Source organism: Gopherus flavomarginatus, chromosome 1, assembly GCF_025201925.1.
Source record: "Gopherus flavomarginatus isolate rGopFla2 chromosome 1, rGopFla2.mat.asm, whole genome shotgun sequence".
NCBI classification, from domain to species: domain Eukaryota; kingdom Metazoa; phylum Chordata; order Testudines; family Testudinidae; genus Gopherus; species Gopherus flavomarginatus.
Genome location: NC_066617.1, coordinates 253,690,557 through 253,718,172, shown reverse-complemented (window position 1 = coordinate 253,718,172; position 27,616 = coordinate 253,690,557). Strand labels below are relative to the sequence as shown.

The following is a 27,616-nucleotide window of genomic DNA, read 5'->3' as shown; positions in this document are numbered from 1 at the left end:
GGGAGCTCCAGAGCTGAATTGAGCTAATTCCCGGAAGGCACTAGCAGGAGGTGCCGCAGGAGTGAGTCTGCTTTTCTACAGTCCCACAATTGGGAACACAGAAAGGTGGTCTAGAACCACAGTCCTTCCTCTTGGTCCTACAATGAGACATCAAGGCAGAAAGTTTGTTCCTTTCTATGAGCATAATTTGTGCTAACTCACTCGTGAACATTGTCATGTAACCAGAGTGGTTTTAATCTTTCTTTTTTATTTCTTATATTTTGGCAGACAGCCCCTCTGTGACTATAGTACTTTGTTTTCAGTTGAAAAATAGATCTGAGGACAAGCATGGCTGAAATATGTGCTTGGAATTCAAAATAAAGCATTTAAAGATTTGTCACAGACACAGGAAATTACTTCTTCCCAGCAGCAAAGCTAAAATGGCAAGTGAGATTTGGTGATCCCATGGAAAAATACCCCCCTTACCCCTGCAGTTCGCATGTAAAAAATAATTCTACATTGTGCTACAGGAATAGCCCTAAACAATTACAAGCTGCCATGTTTGGGGGCCATAACAGTAGATTAGTTTAGTATTTCTTTGTAACGGTTGTATGATTAAAGCACCGATGGACATTCTTGGGTATTTGGAACCAAGGCTTTGATTCTGATCTCACTTACTTCTGTGTAAATTAGGAGTAACTTGAACAAAGTTAATGGTGTGTGAGGTCAGAATCAAACCCAATGAGAATATCCCTGAGCACCAAAATTCAAACAAAGAAGCAGAAGCATATCAACTATATACTAATCTGTTTGACATTTGGATCAATTGTCTCTGAGGTTTCTTAAGGTCCCCCAAATCAATTTTAGGAACAAAGAAGATCAAGTTGTTTTAGTGCTAGGTTTTCTGCTCTTTAATCAAGTGCTATCTGTTTATCAGATTATTCTCTCCAGGCTGGTTAGGACTCTAAAGGGTAGGATCCAAATTCATCCTTAGTTGACCCTACTGAAATCAATATATTTACACCAAGGATTTAGGTGTAAGAGAACTGAATTGAGCCAGTTTTCTGCCTTTCTTTCTGTCAGTGTATTATGTTTAGTTATGTGCTATCTGAATTTTTTTACAGACTCTTTTTTTTGTTGTTGATATAAACACAATAGAATATATACAAAAAAGTGTCTCTGATGGCTTTATAAATATATATCTAGTTGTTCACAACCTACAAAAGAAGAGGTAAATTGTTACCAAATAGCAAATGTTCTGATTTTTACATTTTAAACCACATTCTCCTCTGCAAGATAAGATTCCAAAGAAATGGGTAAGATAGAGCTGGTTTTATACTGTAATTACTGGACTACTTTCTATAATATCACATTTTATTATTGGACTGTAATTGGATAGGTTCAAATTAGTGCCGGGTGAACCTTCAAAACTTTGGGGATTTGGTTCTAGTAAGCATCTTGTGTGTTTTGCCAAAGTTCATTATAAAACACAGTGGTTTAAAAGGTATCAGGCTATGAATCTTGTAAGACGTGGCTTTCACACAGAATTTCCAGGGCTCCTTCATTCTGGCCAGCTCACACATCTGCCAAGAATAGTTTCTTGTAATATTTCATTGTTCCAGTTTAGGCATCTGCCTATCTCCAGGAAAAAGACAAAAAAAAACAAAACTAAAAAAGTTAACCAAACATTTTTAAAACTCAAAAAAGCCTTCAGTTAACATTCAGTGTGAAGGAAAGCTTGGATTGGTTCTTATTTTATTCAGATTTTGTCCATTCCCGCTTCAACTAAAAGGCCAGTTTCTGGCCCATATTCTGATCCCTTCTTGCCACTCCAAGGGCTATAAATCTATGTATGAAGAGGCATTAAATATCCCCTAAAGAGATGTCTGAGGATTCCTCAGCTAGCACCAAGCCAGCGTTGCCATCTCTGTGCTACTGTCTTCTGGATCCTCCACCAGGCATCAGAGGTGTTTGAGGAATGTACCATGTAGATATGGCCTGGTAGTCCTGGGTCAAGTACAAGATGGTATAGTTTACAATAACCTTGTTATCTTTTCTAAGTTACACCAGGGACTGAATCAGTTTGTGGGTAGTGATGACATTAATTCATTTTCCTCTTCACCTGGCCCAAGTGGTGGTCTGGCATAGGTGAGGAGCTAGTCCACAACCGCCCTCCTTAGCACTGCAGCAGATGGACAATTATTCAGGGCTCTTCATTACTATATAGTTAGTCAACAAAGCAGCAAATGCCTTCTTAGGCACACTCAGTGCCTGTTAATATTCAGGAATCAGGATTTTCATAACTTTCTTTAATGATTTTGGCAATCAAATTCCTAAAATACATTCTTCTGCTGGACAATGTATGTTTTCCTTCATAAGATATTTGTGCTTTTGAAAAGGTCTGAATCTGGAACCAACTTAGATATAAAAAAACTTTGAAAAAGGCCAGTAGTCTGGCTACTCCATACACTAGGATCCCATAAGATACTTTTGGTAAGATTTTCATCTTACTCAGGCTTGGCAGAATTCAGTTTTATTTTATAACTTTGACAGATAACTGATTATTTTTTAGTATTTTTTCATTTTTATTGATTAAAATTTTCATAATTTTCTTTCTTTGTCTATCTGTAAATTTCAATCATCAGTGGATATGCATTTGCTTCAGTTTGTCTGTGTACAGTGAAATCGACATTTACCAAGATTTATCAATAAAAATCGAATCTATCTAAGCCTAATCTTATTTAATAGTGTAATGGTAATTTGCTGACATTGGATTGCTAATTTTCCTCTTGGATTTTCCAAGTCCCTACATAACTCTTTTAAACAATACAATTTTGGGGGGAAGGGTTCTTAAAGTCTATAGGGTCCTCAAAATTACCGTGATCAGAGATGGAGTCTGCATCTGCTAGTATGCTAGTCTGAATTCCTATTACTTCCTAATTATTTAATAAGAACACTCAGCTTAACCTAAGCTTTCTAATGTACTTTTACAGCTATTCATTGAACTAAGTGTCACAGCTTGCTTACAGTTAACCATTTCTTTTTATCACCCAAATCCACTGGCAATAAAAGTAAAGTAGTCTTGACCACAGTGCCAACACACAGAATGTTTTAAACTGGAGATGAGAATGGAAACTGATTACCTGATTAATTTTGCCAAGCACATATCTAGCCTGGATAAGTATTCTGCACCTCAAGCAGTGCTGTGAAAATGTCCCGATTAGAGGCATGGCTGATTTTGATTTGGTTCATTATTTATTCAAAATGTTGGCTACTCGCTTATTGTCTTGTGGTCTGACCTCTCCCTCCACCTCCCTTAATGATTGTGGCTAATGTTAGGAATACTATTTCCTCTTTTTTAAAGTTGCATTTCTTTTTATTGGCGGATGCACTGGGTAAGAGGAAATCAGGAAATGAAATTGATAACCTTACCCCCAGGTAGGACTGACACATCAAGTGATGGGTCGCAACGCTGAGACATGTTTGAATACGGAAGGAAAATCCTTTCAAATACACTTTCAGACCATTTACATGAAATGGTGAAGGAAGGATTGAAAGCAGAAGTTTCCATCAACTATTTAAAGAATGTCTTCTCTGGTGGGAGAACTTTATAAGCAAAATCTAAAACCTTACTGTAAATTGTATGTGTCTGTTTCACAGCATTACTTTATCCTTTTGCCATTTGGCTGATCAACTGATATGGAGTCAGGATTTCTTTCTGCAGTATAAATATCAGTACTGATTTGGTCCCTCCTCTCTCATCTTTTCTATTAGAACTACAGTTTGTCACTGTACTGTCTTGAAACTCCATTATAAGTCTTAAATATTCTTCAACTGGACCTGCTAAAAAGAGCAGCTAATGTAACCTCTGTGTTGTTGGCTTCATCCTGTATATTTATTTCAGAAACGTCCAGTACTAAAAACCATCCATGTGAAATACAAAGGGGGTAGAACAATTTCAAGGTAAAGTTTTCCACTGAAAGTAAGGACTCTGTGGGAGGATTAAATGAGTTCTTAACCCTCCCTCTCCTCATTCAAAACACATGTTGTTGGCCAGGAGAGTTGTAGGAATTTTAAAGAATAATACCATAGCAGGGTGAAAACTGCAAAATAAACTCCATGACTTTTATTGGAAATATACAGCAATCTGATTGAGTTCATGACTCTTTTGTGTTCACTTTCTGCAAATGAGTTGACTGGCAGGAATATACATGGAAACAAAATTTTAAGTGACTATTGAAGAATATTCCTGTATGGCAAACTTTATGAATTTGCAACTGTACATGTTCACAGACTGACTTTAAGAGTTACACTCACCAAACAAGGAAGAGGAACAACATTCTGTGACCTATATATTCAATTGCAGCTAAGCAACCCAACTCAAATTTTGAATACAAATTACTTACAGCTAACTGCTCAAGTCCAGTCCACAGGTCAATGATTATCAAAATTATTTGGTGGATAATTTCATATAATGAAAAAATGTAAGACAATAGTGATCTGTCCGTGTACAATTTGTGAATATAGAAATGAGGCAAAAATAATCACAAATTATTTGCTGGAAATTATATTCCCAGATCTAGATATAGGTCATTTCAGAAGCATGGAACCACTCATAGATGGGAAGAAATCTGTCCCCTGACTTCAGTGGGAGTTGTGGGCACTCAGCACTTTGCAAGATCTATTTCTATGTTGCCATGAAAGATTCTAAAACACTCAAAATTTAAGGGAGGTCCCTAATAGTGAACTTGCAACATACATAATGCATATCTGATCCTTAAAATAAATTGATTAAAAAACTGAAATGGTGCTCTGTCATGAAATAAAACCACAAACTTCAAAGTCTTTGGAGTTGCCAAAATTAGCTGTACATTTTGTTTACAAAATTAATAACTTGTGGAAGAACATTAAAAAGCAAACAGTTTTCAGTTACAGTACAATCATTTCATTTACAGTGGACGAGAAGCTGGATATGAGTCAACAGTGTGCCCTTGTTGCCAAGAAGGCTAACGGCATTTTGGGCTGTATAAGTAGGGGCATTGCCAGCAGATCGAGGGACGTGATCATTCCCTTCTATTCAACATTGGTGAGGCCTCATCTGGAGTACTGTATCCAATTTTGGGCCCCACACTACAAGAAGGATGTGGAAAAATTGGAAAGAGTCCAGCGGAGTACGACAAAAATGATTAGGGGGCTGGAGCACATGACTTATGAGGAGGGGCTGAGGGAACTGGGATTGTTTAGTCTGCAGAAGAGAAGAATGAGGGGGGATTTGATAGCTGCTTTCAACTACCGGAAATGGGGTTCCAAAGAGGATGGATCTGGACTGTTCTCAGTGGCAGCAGATAACAGAACAATGAGTAATGGTCTCAAGTTGCAGTGGGGGAGCTTTAGGTTGGATATTAAGAAAAACTTTTTCACTAGGTGGATGCTGAAGCACTGGAATGGGTTACCTAGGAAGGTGGTGGAATCTCCTTCCTTAAAGGTTTTTAAGGTCAGGCTTGACAAAACCCTGGCTGGGATGATTTAGTTGGGAATTGGTCCTGCTTTGGGCAGGGGGTTGGACTAGATAACCTCCTGCAGTTCCTTCAACCCTGATATTCTATGATTTCACTTTAAGGAAACATCTTAATATATCCTGCAGCTTTCCTTTTTGAATCAGCATTAAACAATTTACAAATACTTTTTAGAAGTAATCTATGATAAATGTTCCCTTTATAGAAAAAGTTATCAAGTAGTTAATAATCACATTTCAAAAAATTAATGAGCTGGTGTTTCATACAGTACATATCCTCTGGTATCTGGTACATCCAGCCCTTGTCCATATCATATATTCAAAGACATTCTAAGCAACTGGTCTCCAGGAAATCAGAACTGTCAAAAAGAGTTCTTCCTCCTCAATATGAAATTCCTTCTCAAGTTCACTTTTTCTTTATCCTAACCTGAACCCTTAAAAAATGGAAGGAGCTTTTCCACTATAGGGTTCATTCTTGTTCCTCATTAAATCAATAGCAGCAAGAATAGGGGTGGAAATACATACAAAGCAGGTTCCCTTTTGACATGTTACTTTCTAGGAAAAATAATCTCATTTTCTCTTACCTGAGAAGAACTGCTGTTGGTCGAGTCTGACACCACTGGTTTTTAACATGAAATTGCCTACTAAATATCTTGAAAGCCCTGATCTTGAAAGAGAAGAAGTACCCAAAATTTTAACTAACTTCTGTGTAAATTCTGACGCATTCCACCTTCCATGATCAAGCTTTAGATGAGGTATTGAACTATCACTAGCTTCTTTAATGACTTTCAACCATCACATGACATTTCTTCCTTTCATAATCTTAGAGATGAAGGCTATTGTGATGAACAGAAGAAAGAAGAGCAAAGGCAACAGTTTCTCAGTCAAATTCTTCCTGTCACCATGGCAGCTTCTTACACCTACCTTCCCCCTCTAATCTCTCCCACCACACCCCAACCATCATTGCTTTGGAATTCACCAGCAAATACATGGGAGGTTTGTATTAAGCGGCAGATGCTCTAGCTAGTTCTATAGTACCTATGGAATATAATATTCTATTAATAGAGATAAAGGTGCTAATAGAGAATGGAAGAATTAATTAAACAGGCAACACCTGTGAGTAATTCCAAGTGTGTTAATGGGACATTCAATATCTAAATTCTTTTAACTGGATTATCTTCCTTTTTTGCATTAAAAATATTATGGCCAAATTCTGAAAAATGCTGACTACTACAGCCAAAGTGAAAGGGAATAGCCATTGAGGTCAGGACTAGGATCTAAACTATTGATAATATATTTTAATTAACAAAACTTCTGTGCCACACTTTGGTTTTACCTAGGTTTTAAAATGCAGGAGTTCTTCAGTCAAAATGTACAATTATGGGTCTGAGCCTATTGACTAGTTGTGAACTATTGCAATATTACAATTTTTCAGGCATTAGTACTAGTTGTAAATGATCAAATAAAGCAAAACATTTAACAATTTAGCTTATTACATGTTATATGGGGCAAGCTGAATGCAGAAGATGATGGTGAATTTTGAGACAGTTTATTGATCCTTTTTCATTAAAATTTGATACACACCCATAACTGACAGTGGGCAGAACAGTTTTCTGTTTTACAGTAAAGTGTCCCATATATCTAATTATTAAAAATAAAATAGTAGTTACTGCAAACAAAGCATTTCATATTTGGTTGTAAAGGATCAAAGCAACAATTGTACAGTTCTAATTATAATTTTGGACAAAAATATTCATCTTAAGTTAAATATAACACACTAGACAGATCATATTTAAGACTTTTATAAATGTATGTTTTAGAAAAGAATTGAATAGCCATCACAATTTTCACCACAACATCTGATACATCTGCATGATTATCCACTTATGATATTAATAACATGACAGTCACCATGATATCTGAGCCCAGCAAAGTTATGGAAAGTAAGCAGTAAGTCTAAAATTTTGTATGCTCCCTCCAGCCAGATGCTAGAGTCAGGCTCACTGAGGAAAATTTAGGGTCCTGGTAAATCATGCTCATGGAGACCCAACCACCCTTCTCATTTCATCCAAGTTAGACATTTTGGGGGAACCCTCATCTCAAAGCCCCAGTACAATTCTTCCCCACTTCTGTCCACTCTGGCTATGCTGCTTGGAGCTGATTGGCCTATTTTCCTTGCAAAATTTGTTTTGAATTTTCAGTGAAACAACAAAACAAAAAACAAAATATTTCAATTTGGAAATGTTGCCACAGTGCCAAGTGGGAGCTGTAGTTTGGATGCCTCCTGCTGCCATTCCTTTTTATAGACTGGATTCTCTGGTCAGATCTCCATCCCTCCTGGTGACCTACAGTCTCCTCTCTCGGTAAGGAGATGTGATACATCATGGGTGTCCTGTCTATGGTAAATCATGGGAGATGTAGTCCAACTGGGAACCCAGCCCCATAGAGGAGAGCAGACACTCTTGTTTTTGTTTTTGAGGAAAAATAAAATAAACTCATGGGAAGAAGAAACTTTTCATGAAAAATTTCCATTTGATTGAAAATGCAGTCTTCCATCAAAAAACAGCTTTGACATAAAATTTTCACCAGCACTAGTGGGTAGGATGGGTACTTGTTTTCCTTCAGTTGATGTATCTGATTCTCATTCTGTGTATTTGTTATAAGAAAGCTGATGTGAAGAGATGCGACTTTTGCATTTAGTTCTGTAGGCGGTTGCATGTCTAGTGATTGTGTCAGGAGTTCCAAATTTGTGGTAATTCTGATGAAAATGTTGCAGGTGTTGAGAAAACTCAGTACATCAGAGTTTCATCCTATGAAGAGTGAAGCACAATGCCTCCCTAGAGTGCATTGTCATAGTGTGTTATTTCCACATTGTTGGACAGCCTGGTCCTGCATTTCTGGTGTACTCAACATTCCCACTGAAGTTAACAGGAATTCAAATATGCAAGGAGTGCAGGCTTGGCCCCAGTGGTTGAGAATAGGATAAATACAATACATGAATATGTGAGATTATGGAGCATGTAAAAACATGAAACAGATATATTATGTCATATTCTGTATGTATCACATTACAAATAAAAATGGTTTAGTCACAGTTGCTATAAAATTTAATTTTGTGAAATCCTGAGTTAGCACATAATAGCCTACAATGAAAAAGAATTAAAGGTGAAATCCTGGCCCCAGTCAAGTTAATGGGAGTTTTGTCATGGACTTCAATGAGGCCAGGATTTCATGTTATATAGACTGTGCTCCAAAACAGAAAGATTATAATATGCAAATAGGTCACATAGCAACAATACAAAAACAAAAACAACCCCTCCCCCAAGAAACTAATGAAACTAAAATATGTTCAAACGTGGTGCATAACTTCACACCCTCTGTCAAACCATTTGAATTTTAGATCACTAATATGCTTTAGAGATGGCTGGAAATTGGAACTACTTTTTTTTCAAAAGTGCAAAATTCTTCCCATAAAAATTCTTCCCAATCAGGAAAAATAAGTCAAAATATGATTTATTTATTTTTTTCATGGTAAGGGATTTTCGGAAATATTTTTTTTTGGGCAAACAAATATGGAATATTTTTGCTTGCAGGCTGCTCCCCTGGAAAGCTCGCATTAACTTCATTTTCTCCCTGCAGGCAGAAAGTGAAATTGAGAAAGGCAGTTCAATGGGCAGCCTTCATTTCAATTTTCCCTACAGAGGAATAAAAAACTACTTTCCTGGAAAAATGTGGAAAATTTCAATTTTGCAAAGAGGCCAGTTTCTGTCATGAAATCCTTCGGATGGAAAATTCCCGACCAGCTCTAAAATGCATATCTGTATGGTCACCACATGTGCCTTTTTGCAGGCAAACACAAATGCAAACAAGGAAAAGAAAACCATTACTTGACTGTTTTGGTTGTTCTGTGCAATATGATGACTGCAATACAGTAATTGTGATGGAGTTGCAATGGCACCCTAGAATTCACAATCCCTCTACGTTTTACTTTAATTAACAGTCCAAAAGTTAAATTCCTACTTAGATTAGCACATCTTCAGCATGTCATCAGCATTCATGATTTTCCAGTCCAAGGTGCTGCTGCTTCACTCTCTATGCAGAGGCTCCCCCCACATAAGCCTGTCTAACTTTTTAAGCCCCACTTAAGCCTATTTTCAGGCTTAAGTGATGAACAGGTCTTGTGTGAATACATGCCAGAGGAGGGAAATTCACCCTCTCTGAACATAACACAGGGAGGCTACTAGCTGGATCAAGACCACAGTGCAAAGGTACTATATCCCATAGTCAAAATATTGTTCATAGATAATTTTCTGCCTAGAAGGACATTTTATTGAAATGAGAATTTTTTTCCCTTTGTGTGTTGACCCTATCTCTCGATTGAATAAGAAGAAAACAAATGAAAAAAGGAAACATACATAAGACTATGTTATGAGAAAAAGAAAATTAGCAAATGGAGATGGTTACACTGCCTGTATGTTAAATCCCTTCTACCTTTCCTTTGTCTGTCTTGTCTATTTAGATTGTAACCTCTTCAGGCCAGGAACCTTCTGTTACTCTGTATTGTTTTTGGTACAATGAGCTCTGTTCTTGGTTGGTTCTTAGGTAGGTACTGTCATATCAACAATAAAATCTCCTTTTTAGAAACTTAAACATAAAGGCTGGGATTTTCAGAGGAATTACTGCATGATTCCCATTGAATTTCATTGAGAACTAGGCACCTAACTGCTTTGGGCTCCTGTCAGAATCCTACTCACATTAGTTATTTTTTGCTGGTCTGTATTGTTTAAAATACATCTCTCTTATTTCTAGGCTGATCTATTTGTTTACATGCATTTCCTTAGTTCAAAATTATCCTGGCCACCCATTCCTCTCTAGTGTAGGCAAATGTAGTACCCGGTATATTATTTTGTGTATTTTCAACTGATTTTCTTGATATATGATAATACATAAAATATTTATGTCAGTCAACATTATCATGACATCCCTTATAGAAATACTCATCTTATGGGCATTAACATTTGCTTAAGCAGTAGTTTGAGGATGCTGGGAGCTACAGTGAAATGCAAAGGTGACTCCACCATCTTGCTCCATCATCTTGCAGGGGGACCTGGGATAGAACTGGGGACTGCCAGAACTAAAATTATACTGGGCTAAAGCTTGAACTAATGCTTTGAAGCTAGGGTAACAATTCCTAGCCTTGCACAGGAGAGGACCTCTAACACACTGCCAGTGGATTATACCAGTGACTCTCTACCTTTCCAGACTACTGTATCCCTTTCTTGCGTACTCCCTAGTTTCACTTCACTTAAAAACAACTTGCTTCCAAACGCAGACATAAAAATACAAAAGTGTCATAGCACTCTATTACTGAAAAAATGCTTACTTTCTCATTTTTACCATATAATTACAAAATAAATCAAATGGAATATAAATATTGTACTCACATTTCAGTGTATAGTATAGAGAGCAGTATAAACAAGTCATTGTATGAAATTTTAGTTTGCACTGACTTTGCTAGTTCATATTATGTAGCCTGTTGTAAAACTAAGCAAATATTTGCATGAGTTGACGTACCCCTTGGAAGACTTCTGTGTACCCCCAGAGGTACGTGTACCCCTGGTTGAGAACCACTGAGTTATACAACATTTTTTGCTTTTGTAAATTTTTGGGAAAGAAAGAAAGGCACAGAAGTGTTGACTTTTGCACACCTCCACTTGTGGCAACACAAACTACCTTCACATTTATTCTGTGAGACTACTCCCTGCTCTTATGCATTTCCTCATTACATTCCAGAGCCACAAGGAAACTATCCCAAACAGCCACTCCCATTGAGGAAAGCAGTGATGACTCAAAAGCCATTTTTTTCTTTCAGTTGCTATTCTAGAGTGTTTGATAAATATCAGGCTGGATTTTAGCATAATACTCCAGAGCTGAATAGAGCATACAGATAGAGAAGACTAATTAATATGAATGACATCTCATCAACACAATAGATTTTTGGTAGGAGGAGAATAGGATGACTTCACTAGAGTCATTTGCCAGCTGCTCAGTGAATAGGTCACAGGCATAAGAAAGATAGCTTTCCTGTTGAAAATGTTGGTTGCATTGCTTATTTATCATTCACAGTCCTGTATTCTGTAATAGGAGAGATAGGTGAAACAGTCAAAGGAAGTCAGAACTGACTCCTGCTTTCCAGTGAAGTCATAATCCTGTTTGAATTACATCAGTCACTTGCAATTTTACTGATTATGATGTTCGACGTCAGCACTGTTCCTTCAGTTCAGCACCAACTAAGCTCCATTGTGTTTATATACTATACAATGGGATACACATTCATTTTACAGTTACATTGTTATGCATCATAAGATACCATGAACATATGTTGTAGAATGTCACACACTGTGCTTGCTGTGAGTACATTGTATAGAAAAAGAAATATATAAGCCAATATCCTGGCTGCTTGAAGAGAGGGGAAGGGATCTGCTTTGCACTCTGCCTGTTCTCTTACAAGAAGAGGAAAAGGAGCTCATATCAGATCTGTGGCTTCCAAAAAAGCCACATGCAGCTCTAGAATCACAAGCTGGATAGCTGTGATTTAGACAGTGCTTTCATCTGCAAGGATCCCCAAATGCTTCACAAATCATTACGTCCACCACTGAAGTGCAGCCGCCTATGGAGTGAAATTTGGCAGCTGTTTAACAGCACACATAAATCCTACACAATAGTTTAGGGAAATAATTTTGAAAGAATACTGCAGGTAGGAGTTAGGGCAGTAGAACGTAATTATGTGAATCAGACTCATACATCAGAGAGATGCAGATCATCCTAAACAAATGCCAATGAAAACTTTTCACCACACCACACATCATATATTTTGATATACCATTGTGATGGAGTTCATTCCAGAGTGGGGCCTTCTTCTGGCCGTCTCGAGGATTAGCTCTCTTAGCCAGCATGCCCTCTCCTGGTGGTGCCTCTCCTGCTGCCTTCTTTGCCTGCAAATCATCTCAGCCCCAGAACCACAGCTTTCTTCTCATGACTTGGCTCTCCCTCCATGTCACCATCCATGTTTTCCCCTTCCGGGGAGGGGGGTGAACTGGGCCCACTCATTACTCTGGGTCCCAGCCCAGGGACCATGGAGATAGTAGCCTCCTGCTGCCTTTCCTTAACGTCTCTGCCAATACTGCTTCAATTCCCTAGGCCACCTCCCCATGACTCCAGCACCTTCTTCACCATCTTCTCAGGGCCTCCAGCCTGCAGTCCTAGCAGCCAGCCAGGAGTTCCTTTTTGCTCCCCCAGTCCCTGACAGCAACTGTTCTGTCCGAAGTCCTACCTTTCTGCAGCCCACTAGGAACACAGTCCTCTCTCCTTGGGCTTCATGCAGCCTGTTTCTGGCCCTGCAACTCCTTTTACATAAGCCCACGGGGCCCTGATTGACTGCTCCCTGTGCAACCTCCCTAGGCTGCTTTTAACCCCTTCCTTTCTGTTGTGGGATGAACACGCCAGCACAACCATGTATGTTTCAGAGAAAATTATTTTATAAATCTTTTGGAGGTTTCTTTTGTTTTCATTATTATTTGAATGGGACTATTTTTGTGTCCCTCCACCTGCAGAGACAGGTGTCTTAGTTATCATGAATTAAACTGAACAGTGCTTAGAGAGAGCCAGTTGACGCTCCCTCTCCCTCCCCCCACCCCCAGTCCATCTCTTAAACACTCATATGACCTAATTTAATATCTCTGTACACAAAACTCAATATTCTAAATACCAGATATCTCCAGACCTTCCACAGCTAGAAGCAGGTGCTTCTGTGACACTCACTGAGAAATCTGGAATCTCCTCTTTTTCACAGAAACAAAATCCCATTTCTATCCCTTGAGGACAATGACATAATAGACTTCAAAGCTGTGATACTTTTATGTACAGGAAAGGTCTATCACTCCATGACTTAATATGCTGCCCATTCTGGGCCTCAAACAGATGTCATTTTTGAGGGAAATTATGCACATAAGACAAAAAGGAGGAGGAAACATTACTATGGTAGGTTTCTTTTATTTAAAAAAGGCTGCTGTTAGAAGTTCCTCAGGGAATTGGAATGTTGGAATACACCTGGGTGGTGTGGTTTCTCTCATCCCTGAGACACATAATGCAAGGATTTAATACAAATAAAATATATTTACTATATTTTAAGTTAAATTAGTTCAGCAGAGGGAAGTTGCATAGCTTTCTGGTATATGGCTTCTGACAGCATAAAGTTTATTATTATAATATGGAGATATACCTATCTCATAGAACTGGAAAGGACCTTCAAATGTCATTGAGTCCAGTCCCCTGCTTTCACACCAGGACCAAGTACTGATCCCTACATGGCCCCCTGAAGGATTAAACTCACAATCCTAGGTTTAACAAGCCAATGCTCAAACCACTGAAATATCCCTCCCCCAGTGAGTTAGGTGTTAGGTAAGTGATGTAGCCACTCTATCATGGCAGCAGCTTCCAAAGACATCAGGCGCATCCATCCACCAAGACAATAAAGAGAACTATCCATGACCAAATGGCATGCTGATTGTTCTTGAGCTTCACAGAAGCTAGATGGGGAGCTCAAGAAGCCCCAGTTAAACCACCCATGGCCACAATCTATTCTGTCATAATGAAGAAGAATCTTTCGGGTCATATGGTTGTCCTGGGGGGCATGCTGTGAGCTGATCTGAAGAGACTAGAGGATGTGGATCTAACTTATCGATTTGGCAAGAAGTGTAACATTCATCCAAAATATAGTCCTGCACAATCTGTTGCTGCTGTTCCTTAGAAAGGTTGTATCAGACGTACTGTCTGAGAGGCTCAACTATTTCAGAAAATGGACATCTTGACTTAAGCCAGCATTTTTTTTAATGTGGAACTGAGATTGAATTGTGAAGTCAGCTGTCTTGATAGTTGTCTGCGTGCAGTAATGTGACCAGTGTCCTGCCTTTATGCCTAATCGCTGGGGGACCAATTCCAGCCAGGACCAGAAGTTTGAACACTGGCGTTTCAGTCCTTTGAACAGGGCTAAGGCAAAATCAGCTAGTGTCTAAAACATGAAGCTTGGTATGTATACAGCTCTCATTGAAAACCAGTGCCCCTTTGCAGTTTGGGGATTTTTGTTTTTTTAAATCACATCTCAGCATGCTCTGTGGTTTTAGCTAAGATTTTATAAGAGCCTAATAAGGCTTATCCCATTTTGTAAAAACACTGCCCATTTTCTCTGCACAATCTGCCAGGGGTTGCTGCTTAGGCAATTTGCATGGGATGAATGTAAATATCTCATTGAAACTCAAGATTAGTACAAGCCTCATAATTCATATGTTCATTTTGAACCCATACTCCCTTATTGTGAAAGAGCTGTTTGGGATGTTTGGTTCAGGCTATTACCAAGATAGGAGTCATTTGCAGAATTGTAGATATAGATGAGTTTGAAATTTTGAACATCCCCAGAGTTTTCTTTAGGTAAATGGTTTTGGCGCAGGCCCATCCCTAATTGAAACACTTACAACAAAAATGTCCAAATACTCCATTAAGGCAAGTAAAATGTCATTAGCGTGGAATTTCTTTTCTTTCATAAACTTCATCATAAAAGTAAAGGGTGGCCGAATAGATTTTGTTCCTGGGCTGGTAAAATTTTGTGACAGTTTTGCAAGGCTGTTTTCTCCAGATAAATCAAGAAGAGCAGCAAAAGAGGAAACTTATTGTTCCACATTTCATTTGCCCGAGTACGCTGTGAACTGCAGAACCTAACTGGGACCATTAAACATCAACATCAATAAGCAAAGGTAATTAAAAAAATCTTTAAAAACAAAGCCTGGAAATGAAATTAAAAATGTACACTGGTTAAATATATTGTGTAATTGCTGTTTACAGTATGTTGTCAAAATGCCACATACTGGGTGTGTGTTATGTGGTGATGCTGTTGGACCATAACATTTTTCCTTTTACCTGATTTTATTTAGGATTATTTCAATGCAATATAACATTGCACTCATTTGCCTTTTTGCATTTAGTATTTTAGTATAAATATATTATATATTATATAATATATAATAGTATATATTATAACAATATATATCCTTCCTCCAAATTGACAATAAATACACAATAGCTAACTTTCTGTAGTGCAGTAATGATGATGCATGACACTTGTGTTTATTATTATGCATTTACATTGTTAAGAAAAGTGACGTGTGATGAATCTTTGACTTTTAACTAATAACTTAAAAAGGTACATTAAATTGACTAACTTATTCCTACTCCACAAAAACAATGATTTAGCATTTGCTAGTGCCTTTTTGTGAACGGTTGAATGTAATGCTAATGAAAGAATAGTGTCTGGTTGGTGCATCAGGCAATGCAACTACGTAATTTGCCAAAGGCCAGGTGTTTGCTTTTCTTTGACAGAGTGCTTACTGTGCAGTGAATATTTGACCTTTGCTTTAAAGTTTTGGTTTATCATATAATGTTGATAATGTCTCCAGAGCAGATTTGCCTGGGCTGCTGAAAGAAAGCGGCAAACCTTTTTTCATTTTTAATTCTGACAAAAACAACAGTACAAAAAGAGAAATGTATTTTAAAGGTTAAAAATATTAGGCTGCTGTGCTTTACACACACACACACACACACACACACACACACACACACACACACGTTCACTCACAGGTAGCAAGGCATTATGCACTGACATCCATCCAAAAACGAGGCTTTGTCATGACCTGCGTGCAGTTGAGCACCAGGGAAGCCATGAGCAGCCTGTCCCTCTGATTATATGGTCTATGGAGAACAAGGGATTTAAAATAAATGGAGCCAACATTAGCTGTTGGTTTAAGTAGGATTGGTTGGCTATTGCCAGAATTTACAATACAAAAGGACGTCCATTGCCAGCATTTGAAATATAATGGGGTCTTGCCAAAAAGCATGATTGGCCTGAGTCAGAGCTCCTTAGTACTGTTTCTGGGAAAGGCACTTTTCAAAGGAGGGACTGGGGTTATTGTACACAGTGTAATTACAATGTGTGGCTAAGTACTAAATCCTTCTTCCCACAAAAAGCCACTAACAAAGCTGGCTGAATAGCCGCTATCTACTCTTCTGTCTGACTTGTAAAATGCGAATAAACCTTTTCCAAGCTTGACACTAATCACAGTATTCCACCCTTCTCGGTGCCTTGAAGATTCATGGGAAATGGAAAGGAGACAATACTACATGATGCTTCTTTATTACAAAACCATGGTAGGGACTCCATTGTAGAAGTATAAAACACTTCTTATGATCAGTCTGATTTCTGACACCTCCTCTGACTTCCACAAATGTCTTTCCCACTTCAACTATGTGGTCTGCTGCCAGAGAAAATGTTTTGGGAGTGGGGATGAAGGGGCAGAGTTTGAGGAAGATTTGACCCATCCTTTATGGAAGAATAATATTAAATAATAAATAATAACAATTAGAATAATTATAAATCTACATTTTACAGTGTCTGTATCAAGACCAGAGTGTTCTAGGACGCTGAAGTGCCAAGTGTGATGACTAACAACAACAAAAGTAGACAAAGTGCAAAAAAAAAAAGTGACCATTTTGTCAAAATTCTTTTTATATTTTTTCAGTGAAATTAGAAATAGTCAACTATCAAAATTTTGAAACTTAAAAATATTCTACCAGCTCTGTAGTATTAGAAAACCACATCACAAAAGTGTTAAAATGTCATCAAAACTTTCTAGGTGATGGTCAGAAACTAAAAATACTGATAAAATTTGTTGAAAATTTGAATTTTAGAAAATGTTGATCAGTTGTGGTCATGACACTTACATATTTTTACCCGTTCATGTGTTTAAGCAGCTCTGCTGGAATTTCAGGCATCCAGCTGCAGTGGGAGGAGCAAGCAGCAAATTCCTCTGCTATGTCTCCTCCTGGCCACTTAGGACCATTGTGATGTTTGTAAGCAGGCAGCCAGTCTCTCTCTCTTCCTCTTCTGTCAGTGGCACTGCTCCCTCCAGTAGGAAGCAGAACGATATAGAAGGGATGGAGAGACAGAGGAAGAAGACAGGCAGCAACACTCACAATTAGGGCCTAATATTACCTTCCAACCTTGTTGCCACGGTAAGTACGCAGTCACACTGTAATCACCCTCCTGAGGGGACAGTGGAGGAGAAATCTAGTTAAGAACTTTACAAATACTAATTAGTCAGCAAAGACACTCCTTAAATAGACACTATCATTTTTGACCTGGGGCCCAAATGCATGAGCTCCACATTTTGCCACATCCCAACCTGCCTAGTAATTGAGAGTCACAAAGGCAACTTCCAAGTCTGGGTCTCCCAGTCACTGGAACAACTTAGGTATATTGTTTATTTAAAAAAAAATCATATCTATAGTGTGCAAATTCCATTTTAAGTAGACAAAGTCCTAACAGGGCCAGAACATGTTGAACATTCGTCAAAAACAAAATTAGAACAGGATCCTATACCACAAATACAAATTAAAGCCATCTGCCAATTTTGTAAAATACTTCACTTAAAGATCTTGTAATTTTTCTTGTAATCTGAGTATAAAAGGCAACCTACCTCTTAAACAACCTTTCTTTGATGAGTTTAGTAGGAATCATATTTTCTAGTAACTGCTAATCATCCGAGAACTATCTTCTTGCTGATATTTTGCTTCAAAGAGAACATTGGTAACATGTTTGCAGAGAATGGCCACACTTTTTGTACTATTTATTAGTTTGTTTTAGGTCAATGGAGAGCTTCTGAAACATATCTTTTCCTTTTTATCTTATAAACCGTCAGAGAGTTCTCAAATAAGCACAATTTACAGTTTGTTATCCTAAAATAAAATCATGATATATTCCTAAATTGATAGAAATTGCATAGCACCAAATGAGAAATACGGATTTTTTATTCTCTCTTTTATACATGCCTGTCTCTATGTCTATAAACATATGTTTGCACATACTGTGTATTGATAGATTAACGTATAAAATTACAATATTGCATTTGCAACACTGTACTTAACCTTGTGTCTGCATTTTTACTTCAGGGGTTTATATCTCAGCCATAAAATTATCTGTAGGCTGAAACTTGGCATAGATTGTCAAGCTAGGATTTTTTTATTTCTTAATTTTTTTGTAAAATTAGAAGAAAATTTCTAGTGAACACTCTCTCTCCTCATCATTTCCTGACTCCCTTGCAGAGCCAAAAGAGGCTTGGGGAAAGATCCTGAATGGTGTCAATTTGGCATAGCTGAACTGTATTCCATGGAGCTAGGGTAATTTTCACCAGACCTCTGTCTTTTGAAATGAAATGTTGCAATCCATTAGCCATAAAGGTGGAAAGATCATTTGTCTATTTTCAATCATTTAAAGAACACATTATTTCCTTTAAATCATCATCTTTGTGCATGTAGGACAGCCTTGCTTACCAGAAAATCCATACTGAATTTTAGCATAAAATATTAGGTTAAATTGAGTAAGGAGCAAAATTCATCCCTAACGCCCAGTAGATGCTTTTGGTGTTTGGGAGGCATGCAAGAGTTTCTGCAATAGGTTTCTGGTGTCTCCCATGCCTCCTCTCCTGTCCCTTGTGATCATCTTTCTGCCCCCTGCTTCCATGGAAAAGGGGCTAGATTTGTTTCTTTACTGCATATATGTGATAATAATACCAGCCTCAAACTACCATAGTTGCTCAGATCAATTATTTGCATAGTTCAACTGCTACCTTCAATTTGCTAACTTTACATGTTAGCGTTTATAGCAATAGAGCTTAAACATTTAAAAGGAAACAGTGTGGCCTATTGGGCAAAACATTGACTTTGAAAACATCACAAAGTGCAATGCAGTTTTACTCAGATGTACATAGAGAAAACCTGTTGAGGACAGAGAACACATATTTCTCACACAACTGTTTTTGTACACATATGTCATCAGCCAATCTCTCTGGTAAACAATAAATGTATGTAAACACTGTACATAGAACACAAAAATAATCAGTATACCCGGCATGATAAATTCTGCCCTCTGCTAATGGATGTGGGTGCAGGAAGTGGAGACTGAGTCTCCCCCTGCATTAGGTGGTAGGTAGAATCCTACCATAGCTCAGAAGAGTGGGACAGAGAAGAGCCAGGCCTGCTGATAGTGGGGGGCAGAGTGAGGGCAGCCAGCTTCAGCTGTGTTACTGAGCATGCTTAGTCCGTGTGCTTAGACGAAATGCAGAGATGAAATTTCTCAATACTTTAAATGACTGCTTCATGGAGCAGCCAGTATGAGACCTCACAAGGGGAGAGACAACTCTAGATTTAATCCTGAGTGGAGCACAAGAGCTGGTCCAAGAGGTAACTATAGCCAGACCGCTTGGAAATAGTGACCATAATACAACAGCATTCAACATCCCTATGGTAGGAAGAACATCTCAACAGCCCAACACTGTGGCATTTAATTTCAAAAGGGGGAACTATGCAAAAATGAGGGGGTTAGTTAAACAGAAGTTAAAAGGTACAGTGACTAAAGTGAAATCCTTGCAAGCTGCATGGCCGCTTTTTAAAGACACCATAATAGAGGCCCAACTTCAATGTATATCCCAAATTAAGAAATACAGTAAAAGAACTAAAAAAGAGCCACTGTGGCTTAACAACCATGTAAAACAGGCCTGCACAACATACGGCCCGCGGGCCGCATGCGGCCCATGGAGGCTCACTGTGCAGCCCACGAAGGGGAATCAAAGGGCTTTGGGCTGCCTGCAGTGGCGGGGAGCCCAGAGCTCTTTAAATCTCAGTTGCGGCCGGGATTCAAAGGGCTCTGGGAGGCCGGCTGTGGCGAGGAGCCCAGAGTCCTTTAAATCCCAGCAGCTGCAGGGATTCAAAAGGCCCTGAGCTGCCCGCAGCGGCGGGGAGCCCAGAGCTCTTTAAATCTCAGCTGTGGCCGGGATTCAAAAGGCTCTGAGCTGCCTGCAGCCACGGGGAGCCCTGAGCCCTTTAAATCTCAGCCACGGTCAGGATTCATAGGGCTCTGAGCTGCCTGCAGTGGCGGGGAGCCTAGAGCTCTTTAAATCTCAGCCGCAGCCGGGATTCAAAAGGCTCTGGGCTGCCCGCAGCAGAGGGGGGGGGGCTAGAGCTCTTTAAATCTCAGCCGCAGCCAGGATTCAAAAGGCTCTGGGCTGCCCGCAGCAGAGGGGGGGGGCTAGAGCTCTTTAAATCTCAGCCGCGGCTGGGATTCATAGGGCTCTGGGCTGCCTGCAGTGGCGGGGAGCCCAGAGCCCTTTAAATTTCAGCCGCGGCCGGGAATCAAAGGGCTCTGAGATGCCCACAGAGATTCCCGGCCGCGGCTGAGAGTTAAAAGGCTCAGGGCTCCCCAGGGGCTGCAGGCAGCCCAGAGCCCTTTGAATCCCAGCCAGCGGCTCCAGCGGATGGGCTAGGGCTGGGATTTAAAGGGCTCGGGCTCCCCTCCGCGGCAGGAGCTCTAGTCCCTTTACATCCCTGCCCCAGCACCGCAAAGCTCCGGTTTCCCCCAGCCACCAGAGCCTTAGGCCCTTTAATTTGCCCCTGAGGGCTCCCAGCCACCTCTTCAGCTGGGAGCCCCTGACTGATTTAAAATCAAGTATCACCTCCCCACCTCCCAACCTTCCTTTTTGGCCCACAGCTGTTTTGGTGGGGCGGCGCTGGGGAAGGAGGGTTTGTTTCTGCAGGGCTAGGCGGTGCTGGGGCGGGGTGTTTCCCTGAGCTGGGAGGTCCTGGTGGGGGCGGGGGTGTTTCCGCAGGGCTAGGGGTTTTCTTTGGAGAAATGTAGCCCTTACCACTTTACGAGTTGTACAGGCCTGATGTAAAAGAAGCAGTGAGAGAGAAAAAGATTTCCTTTAAAGAGTGGAAGTCAAATCCTAGTGAGGCAAATAGAAAGGATCATAAACACTGCCAAATTAAGTGCAAGAGTATAATAAGAAAAGCCAAAGAGGAGTTTGAAGAACGGCTAGCCAAGAACTCCAAAGGTAATAACAAAATGTTTTTTAAGTACATCGGAAGCAGGAAGCCTGCTAAACAACCAGTACGGCCCCTTAATGATCGAGATACAAAAGGAGAGCTTTAAGATGATAAAGTCATTGCGGAGAAACTAAATGGATTCTTTGCTTCAGTCTTCATGGCTGAGGATGTTAGGGAGATTCCCAAACCTGAGCTGGCTTTTGTAGATGACAAATCTGAGGAACTGTCACAGATTGAAGTGTCACTAGAGGAGGTTTTGGAATTAATTGATAAACTCAACATTAATAAGTCACTGGGACCAGATGGCATTCACCCAAGAGTTCTGAAAGAACTCAAATGTGAAGTTGCGGAACTATTAACTAAGATTTAACCTGTCCGTTAAATCGGCTTCGGTACCCAATGACTGGAAGTTAGCTAATGTAATGCCAATATTTAAAATGGGCTCTAGAGGTGACCCCGGCAATTACAGACCGGTAAGTCTAACATCGGTACTGGGCAAATTAGTCGAAACAATAGTTAAGAATAAAATTATCAGACACATAGAAAAACATAAACTGTTGAGCAATGATTAACATGGTTTCTGTAAAGGGAAATCGTGTCTTACTAATCTAATAGAGTTCTTTGAAGGGGTCAACAAACATGTGGACAAGGTGGATCCGGTGGACATAGTATACTTTGATTTCCAGAAAGCCTTTGACAGGTCCTTCACCAAAGGCTGTTACATAAATTAAGCTGTCATGGGATGAAAGGGAAGGTCCTTTCATGGATTGAGAACTGGTTAAAAGACAGGGAACAAAGGGTAGGAATTAATGGTAAATTCTCAGAATGGAGAGGGGTAACTAGTGGTGTTCCCCAAGGGTCAGTCCTAGGACCAATCCTGTTCAATTTATTCATAAATGATCTGGAGAAAGGGGTAAACAGTGAGGTGGCAACGTTTGCAGATGATACTAAACTGCTCAAGAAAGTTAAGACCAAAGCAGACTGTGAAGATCTTCAAAAAGATCTCACAAAACTAAGTGACTGGGCAACAAAATGGCAAATGAAATTTAATGTGGATAAATGTAAAGTAATGCACATTGGAAAAAAATAACCCCAACTATACATACAATAAGATGGGGGCTAATTTAGCTACAATGAGTCAGGAAAAAGATCTTGGAGTCATCGTGGACAGTTCTCTGAAGATGTCCAAGCAGTGTGCAGAGGCAGTCAAAAAAGCAAACAAGATGTTAGGAATCATTAAAAAGGGGATAGAGAATAAGACTGAGAATATATTATTACCCTTATATAAATCCATAGTACTCCCACATCTCGAATACTGTGTACAGATGTGGTCTTCTCACCCATATGAGGAAAGATTAAAGAGGCTAGGATTCTTCAGCTTGGAAAAGAGGAGACTAAGGGGGGATATGATAGAGGTATATAAAATCATGAGTGATGTGGAGAAAGTGGATAAGGAAAAGTTATTTAATTATTCCCATAATACAAGAACTGGGGGTCACCAAATGAAATTAATAGGCAGCAGGTTTAAAACAAATAAAAGGAAGTTCTTCGTCAAGCAGCGCACAGTCAACTTGTGGAACTCCTTACCTGAGGAGGTTGTGAAGGCTAGGACTATAACAGCGTTTAAAAGAGAACTGGATAAATTCATGGTGGTGAAGTCCGTAAATGGCTGTTAGCCAGGATGGATGAGGAATGGTGTCCCTAGCCTCTGTTTGTCAGAGGATGGAGATGGGCAGGAGAGAGATCACTTGATCATTGCCTGTTAGCTTCACTCCCTCTGGGGCACCTGGCATTGGCCACTGCCGGTAAACAGATAGTAGGCTAGATGGACCTTTGGTCTGACCTGGTACTGCCATTCTTATGTTCTTATGTGTGAGCATGTGATCATGCTCAGTAGAAGCCAAGCAGTATGCGTCTCCTTTGGAGTGGGAGGTAGCTAGGACATGTTACTTTTCCCCATGAAGTGTGATCTGATGCAAAAGGTGATGAGTCCAGCCTCCTAGCAGGCTAGTGCATATGCTGCAGTATGTTCTGGCTGAGAACAGAACAAGATGCACTTCGCTCCTGCTCAGAAGCAAAGCACAGTATGTGCCCCATCACAAGCCTCCAGCCTGTCATGAGGTATCTTGCTCTGCAGCAGCCAGATGTTCTTTGCAAGTGTGCTTGATCAAACTCCTTGTGCCAACTACTTCCAACAACAGGCATTATTAGCCTTAACATGTAACATATGTGCACTCAATAGAATAATGCACATAGCTAAATAGGTGTAAGGCATGTGCTTTAATACAAGCCTAAGTATTGATAGAACAGAATTGCTCAATCAGACTAAATAACGTGTTGCATCACTTTCCATAAAGCATTTTATTTGTCTTCATTCAACCTTGAAGCCTCAAATAAATTCCTGTATCTAATGTATTTTAATTAAGCAGAGGACGGATAAAGAGTTTTCCTCTCAGAATCCCCAGCTGTACTCTACTGCTCTCATCAATGGGAGCAAAACTAAGAAATCTCCTTCACTGTTAACAGTAATTTTAGCTACGGTAATTTATTTTCATTCCATTTCCATAATGGCGGGATATTGGTTCATTATTGACCAAAACAGCTTTATATGTATAATAAACTAGATCACCAAGACCAACTGTTTGCATGTACCACTGGAGGTCTCATCAAAGAACTGATCCACTTAGCTTTGAGATCACAGCTCACATTTTATAGATTGGCCAGCTGTAGCATTATAGAAGCTCTGAGTGTTTCCTTGGAGAGCCAAGGACATAATGTATGCATTTTTGCCTATCCCATGACTTAGAACAATAGTTTCATGTCACATTGTCTGTTAGGTGGGTAAGTGGTGACTATGAAATACTGTAAATCACTAAGGGTATGGGTACACTGCAATAAAACACCCATGCCAGCTGACTTGGGCTCATGGGGCTCAACTTGTGGGGCTGTTTAATTTTGATGTAGATGTACTGGCTCAGGCTGCAGCCCGAGCTCTGGGATCCTCCCATCTTGCAAGGTTCTAGAATCAGGGCTCCAGACGAAGCCCAGATATCTAGACTGCAGTTAAACATCCCCCCAGCCTGAGCCTCGTGAGCCTGAGATGGCTGGCATGGGTCAACTGTGGGTTTTTAATTGAGTGTAGACTTACCCTAACTGTTCAAGAGAGGAAGGCAAAGATGTGCTTATAATCAGAAAATAATATATCTAACAAAACATTCAGTTTTCCAACTATGAAATTGATTAAACATTTTTCCTAAAGAAAAAAAACAAATAAAGAAACAGCTTCCGCGTGTCCCCCTCCCCTGAATCAGCAAACTCCTTTGCCCACATCAAATTAGTCCACTGTACAGGCAAAGCTATTCTGTACTCATTAGTTAGAAATTGGCCTTACACAATGAGTAAAATGGTAATAGTTGTTGGACTCCTGGCTCTTCTGTATGCTTTCTCAGAGTCTTCAAATGGAGCCAGTATGCTTTCCAGGAAAATACAAATTCAAAAGCCAAGCAAACAACTGTCCCAAAAGTCATTGCAAAGTCACTCTCAGTCATATTCTGACCTACCTGTTTGGTCATGTACTGGATGGAAATCAGTTGTCTTAGAATGATGTTGGTCAGCTCCTTGAAGCATCCTCCAAAATGTCTCCATTATCTCCTTTAACGAGGGCAGACTCATCTGCAAGTGATGGACATTACAGAATTAATTCGCTTGTAAGTTTAGGACAATTAATGTTAAGAGATTAACCTGTATAAATGAGTTTTTCCCCAATAACGACTCTTAGATAGCAAGCAAAGAGACATGCTAAGAACAAGGAAAGAGTTTAGAATACTGTTTCGGGGGAGACTTTCAAAGACACAAGTGGTAATTATGCAACTAATTGTCATTGAAAGTCACCGGGAGTTAGGCACCTCACTGTAATTTGTCCTTTTGAAACCCTGCCTCTAAAATGCTAAATTTTTTGCTTGATTTAAATAAGGTCATTATTCAGATACCACAGTGTAATGTGTTTAAAGGAAAGAAATAGATGGATAGATAGATAATCTAAGCATTTCCTTAGAACTGTAAATTGTTATATGCTAGTTATACTGAATTAGATAGTCCCGTAACACATTCATGAATAGCTCCTCCTGAATAGCTACTGAAAGATACTTTGAAATCACCTGGAAAGGAGGTCTATGGCTGGAGTTTGTAGAAGAAAAGGGATTTAAATAACTTATAATTTTTAAAGCAGGATATGAAGGAAAGTATGTGACCAGGAAATGGAAGGATAGTTGAAGTCTAGAGAAAGCAAGGTTGGAAAGTGAGAGTGGGAAAAGGACACAAAGGGAGAATTAAAAAGAGAGAGACTATGCAGATCACAAGAAGGAGGTGGAGATGAGAGCAAAAATATAGTCAGAGGCAGGACTGTGTGGAGCCTTGAATGTGAGGCTGAGTAGCTTGAATTGTATATGGTAAAATACAGGGAGCCAGTGAAGGTACCTAGGTTGGGAGGAGATGGGTTAATAAAGCCCAGAAACAGAACTCTCTAACTCAGCTCTCATTTATTGTATTAAATTAGCCTAATAAGTTCATACATCTCACATAATGCACCTATAGTAAGTATTTAATGCATGGAGGAAAATGTTTCCCTGACCCACTTGTGCAGAGCTGGATTAACCTTTTGTGGACTCCAGTGCCTGGACATGGCCCTGCCCCCTCCCCTACCCCCCCCCACTTGAACGGGGGGCTGAGAGGAACGAATAGCAGGTAGGATCTTGGGAGGAAGAGACTAAGCAGGGGCAGTGCCTCGGGGCAGAGTGCAGGAGGAGCCGGGGGTGGCAGGGCCATGATCTGAGCACCGCAGCCCCTTCTGAGTATGGGTCTGGTGCCATTGTAAATCTGTACTGCACTTGTGATCAATATGGCTTGAAACATGAGGACTCATAGCACATCCGTCTGGCCCCTATAAAAGATGTATATGTAAGGTGCACGTGCTCTGCTTGTGCATGTACAGGATACTTCTAAATACTGCACTGATCTTTCTGAAAATCTACAGTGATAGAAATTAAAAAACCTTCCAGCAGGACCCTTGGGCCCTTGTGGAGTCCCACTAGGGTGACCAGACAACCCACTAATATTGAGATTGTTTCAATATTAGAGGCTTTGTCTTATATATGCAACTATACCCCAACCACCACCAGGAAAAAAGTGTCCTGATTTTTCACATTTGCTACCTGGTCAACCTAAGTCACAATGACCTCAGTGGGATTCTGCAGGGATTCAAGGGTCCACACTAGTGCTTCCTATTGCAGGACCATGGCAAGAACAAAATCAGCCTTTTGCTTTAGGGAGTGGAAAGTTATTTTGCTGACTAGTGTAAGCCAAAGCAATGATGGGTTTTGCAAAGAACTTTAGATGCTTTACAATAAATCTGGATGGATGTGCTTAAAAATCCCATAAGAGTTTAAAAAAAAAATCTGTATGTGTTTTCTCAAGTAACTATTTAAAGCATATTAGAGTTTATTTAATTGCACTGGGATTTTTCAAAGCATATCAGGGCAAAACAGCAGACTATAGGCCCCAATATGCTAATTAATAGATAGCTAGAACCCTGAAATAAACCTGCCACACTTCATTAATCAGACAGTAATTGAATTGGCAAAGTACTTCTGTGCAAACTATATATAGATTTAAATATCAGTCTTGACAAGGGTGAGGGCAACTTTCTTCACAATAGTATGTTTTTGGACATTGAATTTACATTGTTCAGTGGGCAGTTGGCCTTCATATTTCATTTTCTGCACAGAAAATCCCACATGACTGAGCCCAGTGAAATATTCCACATGCTGCCATGGTCTTTGAGGTAAGTACTTTTCAATGGCGACAAGATCAGCTCAGTGCAAAAGAACAAATCAGAACTGATACATTTACTTCGTCATCTAAAGACATCTGCCAATTAATGTTGTAAAATAACAGTGTTGAACAGATGTTTCATTTGGTAAGTTTATACTTGACTGTTTGAAAGCTAACTACCTGGAGATTTAACTGACAAATACTTACAGCTTTGCTTATGAAAAATGAAACAATAAATTTTCCTGCAGAATTGATGAAGTATAATTCTGGACCTTGATTGCCCATAGTAAGAACTCAGTGAGGAGCTGA

The 27,616-nt window shown here is 39.6% G+C and overlaps 1 long non-coding RNA gene across 1 annotated transcript; it reads right to left on the bottom strand.

Moving 5' to 3' along the window:
• LOC127034343 (uncharacterized) lies at positions 1 to 27,616 on the bottom strand. Its single transcript, XR_007769355.1, has 3 exons — positions 27,515 to 27,616; positions 25,039 to 25,150; positions 1 to 137 (listed from the first exon to the last, which is right to left on the bottom strand). It is a non-coding gene; the product is annotated as an uncharacterized LOC127034343 (long non-coding RNA).